The following is a 10,657-nucleotide window of genomic DNA, read 5'->3' as shown; positions in this document are numbered from 1 at the left end:
GGCTGCCGAGGCCCTGCTTTCCAGGTCTCTGCCCTGCTCCGCCTGCCCGGCACTGGCCCTGGCACCCAGGACCTGCTGCGGGCAGCCAGAGCCGGGGATTCCTTATTCTTTGCTGCTGTATTTCTGAGGGCCTCAGAGCAGTGTTGGGGGCCACCAGGGGTCACAAGCCCCCTCACCTTCTAGATGGTTCAGAGCTCTGTCCAGCTCTGAGAGGCCGTCACCCCTGTGAGTGAGGACCCAGAATAAGGCCATCAGACACAGCACAAATAGACACGAATGATGAACTACAGGATATTCTGGCCACAGGGCATCTTGGGGCTGAACAGAGGAGAACAGGAGTGAAGGAGTGAGATGAAACATTCAGCCCTGTGAACACGTGCCCAGGCACACAGACAAACACGGACAGACAGACAGACACATACATATACATGCCTACACACACACACATCCCCCTCAGTAGAAAAAAGCAAAGATCCTGCTACCAAATGACATTAGAATCAGGTCGAAGCCGTCCTTCCTTCCCCAGTCATCTGCTAACTGGTGATGTGACCGCAAACCAGTCTCTTCATCTCTGGGAGCCTGGGTGTCCTCATCTGCTATTTAGAACACTTACCTCTCTCCATCCTGTTTTGAGGATGACATGAGATCACATATTTCCAATTGCTAGGTAAATACTAACACGCCTTCCAAATGCTTCTTATTATGAACGCACTTTAGTCTGCACTGACACTTTAGTACTTTGAAGCTCTCTTGTGTTTTTTACTAACTGCTTCCTGAATTAGTCTTCTCCTGCCTTTTCCTGGAGGAAAAGTTCCTCCGTGGCCCCGCGGTGCTGCCACAGCTCCGGATGCAGGGTTGAAGTTGCCCTGGCCCCGTCAGTGTGTCAGCACAAGCTCTGCGGGGTCATCTGGGGACTGAATGCCATGGATTCATCGTGGTCCCACCAGGTGGTTAACGCGCCTCGTTCATTTGCAGTGCTAGGGATGGTGGAATAATTCTCTTTTTTGAGCGCTCATGATGGGCTGAGCCCTTTGTAAAGCACTTCCCAGACATTGGCGCCTTCAGTCCTCCCAAGGGCTGTGTGCGAGAGTGCTATTAGGAGCTCCATTTTAGAGATGAGGAAATGAAGCTCAGAGAGGTTAAGTAATTTGCCCAAGGCCACCCAGCCAGTGAGTCCTGGAGGAGGGGCGTGAGGCTGAATGCAGGTCTGTGAGCTTTACCTCAGTGCTGGACCAGGGTGGGGAGCTCTGGGCCTCTTGGCTCCCAAGTTCTCTTCAGGTCAGAGTTTGCATGCTGGGTGGGGAGAGGGCCATGTCTGAGGGGGGAGGAGGAGAGAAGGGGGCCCCTCACTAGGAGAAAGGCCATCTGGGGAGGGGGCACCTTTGCAGGGAGCCCTCCTGTAGCTCAGGGTCCCACTTGGAGCTGGGTTCCTCCGGGGGATGCTGGTCCTGGAAGGAGAGAGGGGTGGGAGGGGTTCTGTGGCATTTTCAGCTGCTGGCAGGGAGGCCCAGCCTGTGGGTCCCACTGGAGAGACTCAGACTCAGATGGGGAGCTTTTGTTGGAGTTTTCTGTGTCCCCCGTAAAAAAGGGGTGAGCAACATAGGGAGGGCTGGACCATTAGCCTTCTGGAAAGAGCAGAGGGCTGATTTCTCTGTCTAGCTCACTGCCTTTGCCCAAGAAAGCATCTTTCTGGAACTCCCTTCTAGGCTCCACCCATCAATTCATCCACTTCCCAACCTGGGTCCCCCCCAAGGTGTTGTTGGGCAAACGCTGAGGGCCAGTGTGGTGACTTCTGGGGAGAGAGAAAAAGTAGGAAAAGATGGGACTGGGGTGGACTTATGTGAAAGGGTAAAAGTGTGGCAGCATCCAGGGGCTGTCCCAGGGCTGTGAGGGACTGGTTCTCCAACGCCGCCGGAGCACAGGCTGCCCTCCTGCCTCCTCCTTTCACATCCCCTCCCCCCACTCCGCACTGACCAGCAGTGTTGCAGGGGTTGGTTTAGGGCCTGCTCCCCCACTACTTAAACTTTCCTTAAAGGCCACTGTCGAATACCCCACAAGCCAGGACCTGGCCCCCAGACCCAGCCTTCACTGAGTATGGCCTTGGTGAATGGTTGATTGGAACAGAACTGGCAAGAGGAGCGGAGGGTCCAGAGGAGGAAAGATGTCTGGGCAGTGGGGTGAAGAGGGCGGGGCTGGGTCTCCAGGGGTCTGCTGGGTACTGAGGATGTGCTCCCAGATTCAGGACTCTTTCCTTCTCCTTGACAGCTTAGTCATCACAAAGATCTATTATAAGAAGGCGAGGGACCTTCTGTTGCAGCAGAAGTGTCTGCACTTCCCCTTGGGGATGGGACCTCCTGTCCTGCGAGTGGATGCTCAGGGTCTAAGTCATCAAGGCCAAGTTCCTGTAACACATGCCGAGCTGAGAACTGAGGCCGGACTCTGGACCGATCAGGCCATGCCAGAGGGAGATCCCCTGGAGCCGCCGCTCGGTTTGGCCGCTAGGGGGACCTCGGAGTGTCACCTCTCCAGCCTCCCCTTCATCTTGTCAGTAGCTTGGATCACCATCTTCCACCATCCTTTATCCTGGCCTCATCCCCAAGCAGGGACAGTGCTTGCTTGTAAAACAGACAAAATAGAGGTCTTGAGAATTCAGAACGGTCAGGGCCCAGCTCTGGGCAACACTCCTGCAAATGAAAATCCCTCCGAGCTACATTGCTCCCCAAACACCTTCCCAACCTCTGAGCAAATGCGCCCTCCAAATTCTCCTCCAAGCCCAGGAGGAGCCCAGCTGATGGTGCACACGGCCAGCAGAGGGCGGCAGAACACGCTCAAAGTCCCTCTCCCTCCCAAGGTGACTGACCGCCCGCACCCGGCAGCCGGATCCTCACAACCCACAGGCGTGCCGGTCTGACTTTGCTCTGTAGGAATTAGAGCCCCTGGAGGTCAGAGCGGGGAATGGGGCCCAGAAACTTTTTTTTAGTTCACTGTTTCTCAAATTTAATATTGGGGGCTCCCTTCTTTAAAAGTTAAAAAAAGAAAAAAATATATACACACACACGCACATCACAGATGCTTCCAATGTTGTCTCAGTTTCTGTTTTACAATCATGCTACCTAAACATGTACAAACATAAAACTTCTACAAACTCCTTATACTGGTAACTCCTAAATACGGATAAACAAATAAAAACTCAAATTAATGGGAACAAATCTGTAAACAAAATCAATAAAATTCAGAATAATCTCATTAATACATGTGACCGTCATGCGGTGCACGCCCATCTCCGGTGCCGCGTGGTCGTGGCCCCACACTCCTGAGACTTCACTATTGTTGCTTGTGTAGTGTGTCTCCCCGCCTTTACAGGGGAAGGACTTGGCTCTCCCACCACTTTTCATATTCTAACCACCAGGAAACATCCCAAGCACAGCATTTTGGGGTGTCTGATAACCTTTATGTGGCACCAGCTCACCAGATATTGTCACATCTGTCTGCCTCCTCTTACTGGTTTGTGACAACTGAGATGGTACTGTTGCTTGCCATTGTGAATATGTTACACGTACAAATGCAGATGCTGAAATGATGCCATGACTTAATTTTAAGGTGGTTGGACAGATGATCCAGGAAAAGTCTTTAAAAAAAATTATCAAATGAAATTACACACACCCCCAAAAACACCATAGATGAAGAATTCTTAAACAGCAAGAATACTTTATAACACTTATGTGTGGAATCTAAAAACTAACACAGACAAATGTATGTGCAAGACAGAAGGAGACTCACAGACATAGAAGACAGGGGAGGGGAAGGTGGAGAGGCAAAGTAGAGGCATGGGATTAAGAGATACAAACTACTATGTATAAAGCAGATATATAATAAGGATAAACTGTATAGCACAGGGAATTACAGTCATTATCTTGTAATAACTTTTAATGGAGCATAATCTGTAAAAATACTGAATCACTCTGCTGTACATCTGAAACTAATATAATATTATAACTCAACTATGCTTCAATTAAAAAAACAAATACAGAAAATTTAGAAAGAATGTATGTCTGCAGCCTCATTTGACACACATTATCTCCCCCAACCTTTGCTTTTCAGAGATCATCAAAACGGTTCAGAAAGGGGGTTGAAGTAGCCGAGGTCACACAGCTAATTGGGTCGGGGAGATTGAGAACTCTCTCTCTCTCTCTCTCTCTTTTTTTTTTTTTTTTTACATTTTGGGGGGTAGGTAATTAGGTTTATTTATTTATTTATTTTAATGGAGGTTCTGGGGATTGAACCCAGGACCTTGTGCATACTAGGAACATGCTCTACCCCTGAGCTATAGCTTCCCCCCCCACCGAGATCTCCCATTTTGCACAGCAATACTTCTTGTCAACACAACACACTCAGGCAGCCCGTATGGGCTCGGCCCAGGGAGAGGAGCTTGGGGCATGCTTTTAGAGATTAAGCATTGCAGTTCGGGTAGCTTCCTGCAGGTTTCAAGCGGTCATCTTTCAAAGTTTGGAACAGGAAAGAAATTGGATAGACCCAGGAAGAACTTGTCTAAAGCCCTTCCAGACTCCAGGGTCTGAAAAGAAGACTCCAGTCCACATCTTTCTGTATGTTCTCATTTTCTGATCTCTATATATGTATATGAAGAATATATACATAAACTCATTAAATCTTTTAGACATTGAGGCCTCAGTGGATGCTACTTTTAGGGCCTGGGGGAAATAGACCATCTCTGCCCCACCTGCAGAGGCAGGTTTTTAATTTGAGGTCTATTAACTCCCAAAGGGTCCATGGATAGAATTTGGGACAGAAAGGGTGATAAGAACCAAATGGGAGAAAACTTCATCTTTATTTCCCCCAGCTCGTGCCTGAAAGTTAGCACTTCCTTAAGATATAAATGGTGGCAAACAACCCAATTAACACGAGTAGCACCTGGGACTTTGCCGAAGACAAAAATCACAGACGTTTTCACATGACGTTACCGTAGCAGTTGTAGGTGTCCTGAAATGTCATTAACGCTCATCGCTACTTTAAAATAGTATTAGATCTGACATGATATTATGTTATTTAATTATCAATAAGGAGCATATAGTTCTACAGTACATTTTAAAGTATTTTGGTAACTGCCTTTCAATATAATTAGTCTTCTTTCTTATCCCATGTATTTTATTTTATGCACTTGAAAATATTATTCCAGGCTATTGAAGGAGTTCACGTACCAGAAAAGTACTCTTCATTTGGGGAAAACAAATCTGTGGAGTCACCATTTCTTGTGCATCAGTTATGAACTGGGCACCTCCTGGCCTCTGTAAGGTACGTTATCTGTAAAGCTTACAGCATTGAAGTGGACATCACTACCCCCCTTTTATGCAGAAGGAAACTGAGGCTCAGAGAGTTGCTGAATATCACACACTCCACAAAACATAATAAATATGCCAAGTACTGAAACAGAAATAGGGACAAAAAAATGTCCATTTTTGTTCACTACTGTGTTCTCCATGCCTGGCATGTCCTAGATGCTCAATAGATGTTTGTTGAATGACTAGATGGGAAGACATCAAGTGGCCCTGCCAAGGGTGGGGTAGAACGGATTTCAGAGGAAAAGTGAGTTAGGATGAGCCCTGGGACTTGGGGGAGTACAGGCTGATATAAAGCAATCGTGGTGCCCTATTCCGCAGGACAGTCTCAGAAAAGGCCGGTCACCTGGCTTTGGCCCATGAGATGTTAAGAGAGAGACCCAGGGACCAAACTTTGAGAATCATCACACAATATCAGTACCCCCTGCCTGATACTGTGTCCCTGACAAGGGAATTTTCATCCAGGACTGGCTCTGCCTCTTGGCATTGGAATGGGAGGCGGGGAGAATGGCAGAACAGAGAGGGGCCAGGCCCTCGGCCCTGAGGGATGCTGTGAACCTCCGAGCTGCTGCTCTGCAGCCTCCAAGTCCCAGACTCCCAGTTAGAGGAGATAACAAGGCTGGTTATATTTAAATACATTTTAGTTGAGTTTTCTGTACCTTATGTTTAAAGGCATCCTAGTGGCAATCTGTGCTCAGAATGAGGGTCACCAGCGGGGCCATCAGCATCATCAAAGAAAGGCTCCGTCTGCCTGCGCCAGCTAGGACCAGGGAGTGGCCCTTCAAGTCTACACAATTCTTGAAAATTGATAACCTTTTGATGATTTAAGTGGTTCCATTCCATGTGCCAGAATACTCCCCCCAACTTCTTCTTTTTTTTCTAGGTAAAGAAAGCTTGCTATGTTTGGGTGTGTGGGTCTGTGCTGTAATTGGCTCGAGGGGTTGGGACAGATTGTTCTAGGCGTCCAGGCCTGTTCTGGGGACAGACATGATGCTTGTGGTGGACAGCAGAGTAGCCTGGGGGTCAGGGGGCCCCATTCTCATTCCTGCTTCTGCCACCATCCAGCTGGTGGCCCCAGATGTACCTGATCCCCTGTCAGTGCTGTGAATCACAGAGTTGGCCCACATTCTCTGCGTTTTGGTGCAGTGGTGAGCAGTTAGTGAAAATACCTTTTTTTATCTTTATTTTTGTGTGTGTTTTTAGTTTTATTGTTTGACTACAGGAATTCTTATCAGCTGTAATGGACTGAATTGTGTCCCCCAGATGGTCACATGCTGAAGTCCTAAATCTCAGTAGCTGAGAATATAACTACATCTGAAGGCAGGGTTTCCAAAGAGGTAATTAAGTTACAGTGAGGTCTTTAGGGTGAGCCCTAAACCAGCACGATCGGTGGCTTCATGAAAAGAGGAGATTAGGACACAGACACATACAGAGAGGGGACGACATGAAGGCATGGAAAAGATGGCCGTGGTCCTGCCCTCGCGGCCCCCGGAAGGAACCAACCCTGCTGACATCTGATCCCAGCCTCCTGGCTTCCGGAACTGTGAGACAATAAATTTCTCGTGTTTAAGCCACCCAGTTTGCGCTCCTTAGTTATGGCCGTCCCAAGAAACCGACACACTCCTCAAAATATCTTTTCAAAATAAATATAATATTTTCCCCCATCTTCAAATAAAACCTACGGTCCTGGAAGATACCCATGCTTAGTCTATGGCCTAAGGCACAACCTCCGTTCCTACTCCCCCCAGGTGGAAATGCATGGGGTTGCATTCATTCATTCATTCATTCATTGAACCAACACATTTGTAAAGTGTGCTGGCTTTAAGCGAAGCATGGTTTTAGGTGCGAGGACGTAACAGATCAAGTACCTGCTTCTCCGGAACTTTCATTTGGGGGCAGACGTGGGGCAGGCCGTAGAGGGATACAAAAATAAGCAAGTTAATTCCAGACTGTGATAAAGCTGTGAAAGAAAATAAACAGAGGGCATCAGAGGGGCAGGGCCAGCTTTTGGCGGGGGGAGGGGGGGGCGGGTCAGGAGATGGTCTCTGAGGAGCTGTCACCCCGACTGGGAGGACTGGCTAGCCCAGCACGAGAGCATTCCAGAGGGACATCACAGCCAGAGCAGGGGCTTCGGGGCGGGGCACGCTTGGCTGTCTGAGAATCCCCCAGGATGTAAGTGTGGGTGTGGCAGGGTCTGTAAGGGGACAATGGGGTGAGTTCCTGAGCCTGCGAAGGACCCCGTCATGCAGACCCTTGTAGACCCCAAGAGAAGCTTGGAACAAAACTGGTTTAATTTGCATGCTTAATAGATCAGTCTGTGCCACAAAATCCAGCAGTTCCACTCTGGGGTATTTAGCCAAAAAGCTGAAAGCCAGGACTTAAATGAACATCTGTGCACCCAGCGACATTCCTAACAGCCCAAAGGTGGAAGCCACTCAAGTGTCCATCAACAGGAGAATGGATAAACCAGTGGTATAGCATACAATGGGACGTCATCTGGCCTTAAACAGGAAAGAAAATGTGATTCTTGCTACGACATGGGTGAACCTTGAAGATATTATGCTAATTGAGCATGTCAGACACAAAAGGACAAATACCTGTGTGATTCTGCTTAGATGACGTACCTAGGGTAGGCAAGTTCTTAGAGACAGGAAGAGAATAGCGGCTGCTGGGGTCCAGGGGAGCGGAGAATGGGGAGTTAGTGTTTAACGGGTACAGAGTCTCAGTTTGGGATGAATCATGAAAAGGTCCTGGAGGTGGATGGCGGTGATGGTTGCACAACAGTGAGAATGTCCTTAATGCCATTGAGCTGGATGGACACTTTAAAATGTCAAAATGATAAATTTTATGTGATGTGTATTTTATTACAAATTTTTTAAAAAATCAGCCTGGTTGTAGTTCAAGAAGGGAGGGATGAGTAACTGGAAAAAACTGGGCAGCCCAGGCCACTTCCCCATCGCTCTGTCCCCAACCAGGCTGGCTCCGGGATTTCGTCCCAAGAACTCTTCCAAGTTGCAGTGCCCTTTGGTGTCATATCGTTGCTGCCGCCCAGATCCCTTGCAGCCTGCCCAGAACGGAGCAGCCTGGTGGGCATCAGACAGGCTGCAGGCTCCTTCCTGTGCCGGCCCCCGGTGCTGCCCGGCAGGCCTGCACAGGGGAATCACCCTGCCTGGAAAGAAAAAAAAAAAAAAAAGGCGAGAGAGGGAGAAAACCAGCACAATTAAAATCTTAGTGTATGAATAATTACATTTAAAAAATCCCCACTTTTTTTTTTTACATCAAAAGGAATTCTGTAATCAGAGGTTTAATTTGCAGATTTAGTAGCATTTGGCAGGTTAAAAGTAGGTGCTGTGAAGTGAGTAAGCGTGGGATTTGGGGCTGGAAACAAAAGAATGGGGGAATCTGCTGGGCCAGAAATCCCGGCTTTGAGCTGCCTCTGAGCCGCGCGGCCTCACTTCCTCTGCCCACAGCCACCCTCGGACCCAGTGGCTCTTGGTGGTGGGGTGGAGGGGAAGGAGGGAACGGAGACAGAGGAGAATCCAGCCTTCCGGCCCTGAGTCCTCACTTCCTTCTCCTTCTTCAAAATAGTTTTATTTATTTTTTTCTGCTTATTTGCTCATTGCAAATCAAACAAACAAACAAAAAACCCTGAAAATATAGAAAAGCCAAAGAGAAAGAAAGAAAGAAAGGAATAAAGAAAGAAAGAAAGATGTGAAACACTTATTAACATCCCACAGCACATAGGTGGTACATTAGCAACCCCCCACGATAAATTGGTAAAATCATGCTAATTTGACCCAATGTGTAAAAAAGTAGCAAAAACTCTGGATGCCTTGGTAAAAGATATGACCTCTAGACATGCATTCTAGAGAAAACCATCCAAGATTCAGGGAACTGCTATACTAGTCGAGTTTTTAAGGGTCCAGAAATTTGAGCCATGGTAGTGGACACTGAGTGTGGAAATCTTTGTATTGACTAATGCCCATCGGAGAGCGTTCATTGCAGAGGAGGGAACAGACAATGAGTGATTAGGACTTCAGCCAATGGCTGTCAGCCCATTGCTGTTCTCAGCCACCCCAGGGTTTGCACACTGGCTCACGAGCAGAGCAACCCTGGTGGCAGAGAGGGAGGTCCTGTAAGGGCCCAACCACATGGACTGTTCCACACCAGGCTGTTTCCTACTTTCCATGAATACCTCTGTGACCTAAATCCAATTATGGGGAACTCCACAGGAAAAATGACTGCATTTCTTCAACAAATAAATTGCAAGATGAGAGAGAGCATAGATTAAAAGATGATTTTAAAACTTAACCAATTGTAAAGTGAGGTCCTGACTTGGATTATGAATTTTAAATGGAAATAATCCTGACATTTACCAAGTAATTGGAAATGTGAAAACCAAATAGATATTAAAGAATTTTATTTGATTTTTAAAATATATCATGATATTGTGGTTATGTTTTAAAGGGAGAGAGAGAGAAGAATTCTTACCTTTTAAAGGTCTGTACTGAAATATTTATGCATGAAGTGGTATGATACCCGGGGTTTATTTCAAATAAAACCAGAAGGAGGACATGGATGACGTGTAGATTAAGGTCAAACTGGCCATCGGTTGATGGTTACTGGGGTTGGTTGATGGATACTTGGGGGTTCATCATACACTTCTGTCCACTTTTTGTATGTTAGAAATTCTCCACTTAAAAAAAAAAAGCAGTTGTGTGATTGAGACGTGTTTCCTTACCAACAAAATAAGAATAAAAGAGACACCTTCAACCTCCTTCAAGAAATACTGTGGGAAAATGACAAATGCTGGAGAGAGTGTGGAGAAAAAGGAAACCTCCTACACACTGTTGGTGGGAATGCAGTTTGGTGCAGCCGTTACGGAAAAACAGTGTGGAGACTCCTCAAAAAACTGAGCACAGACTTACTCTATGATCCAGAAATCCCACCCCTGGGCATATATCCAGAGGGAAGTTTAATTCAAAAAGATACCTGCACCCCAATGTTCATAGCAGCACTATTTACAATAGCCAAGTCAGTGGAAACAACCTAAATGTCCATAGACAGATGACTGGATAAAAAAGCTGTGATATATTTATACGATGAAATACTACTCAGCCATAAAAAGAATAAAATAAAGCTATTTGCAGCAACATGGATGGACCCCGAGTTTATCATTCTAAGTGAATAACCCAGAAAGAGAAAGAAAAACACCATATGATACCACTTAAATGTGGAGTTTTTTTTAAAAAATGACACAAATGAACTTATTTACAAATCAGAAACAGACTCACAGACATAGA

This window comes from Camelus ferus, chromosome 28 (assembly GCF_009834535.1).
Source record: "Camelus ferus isolate YT-003-E chromosome 28, BCGSAC_Cfer_1.0, whole genome shotgun sequence".
NCBI lineage: Eukaryota > Metazoa > Chordata > Mammalia > Artiodactyla > Camelidae > Camelus > Camelus ferus.
The sequence above is the reverse complement of the archived record's forward strand: the minus strand, read 5'-3'. Positions refer to the sequence as shown.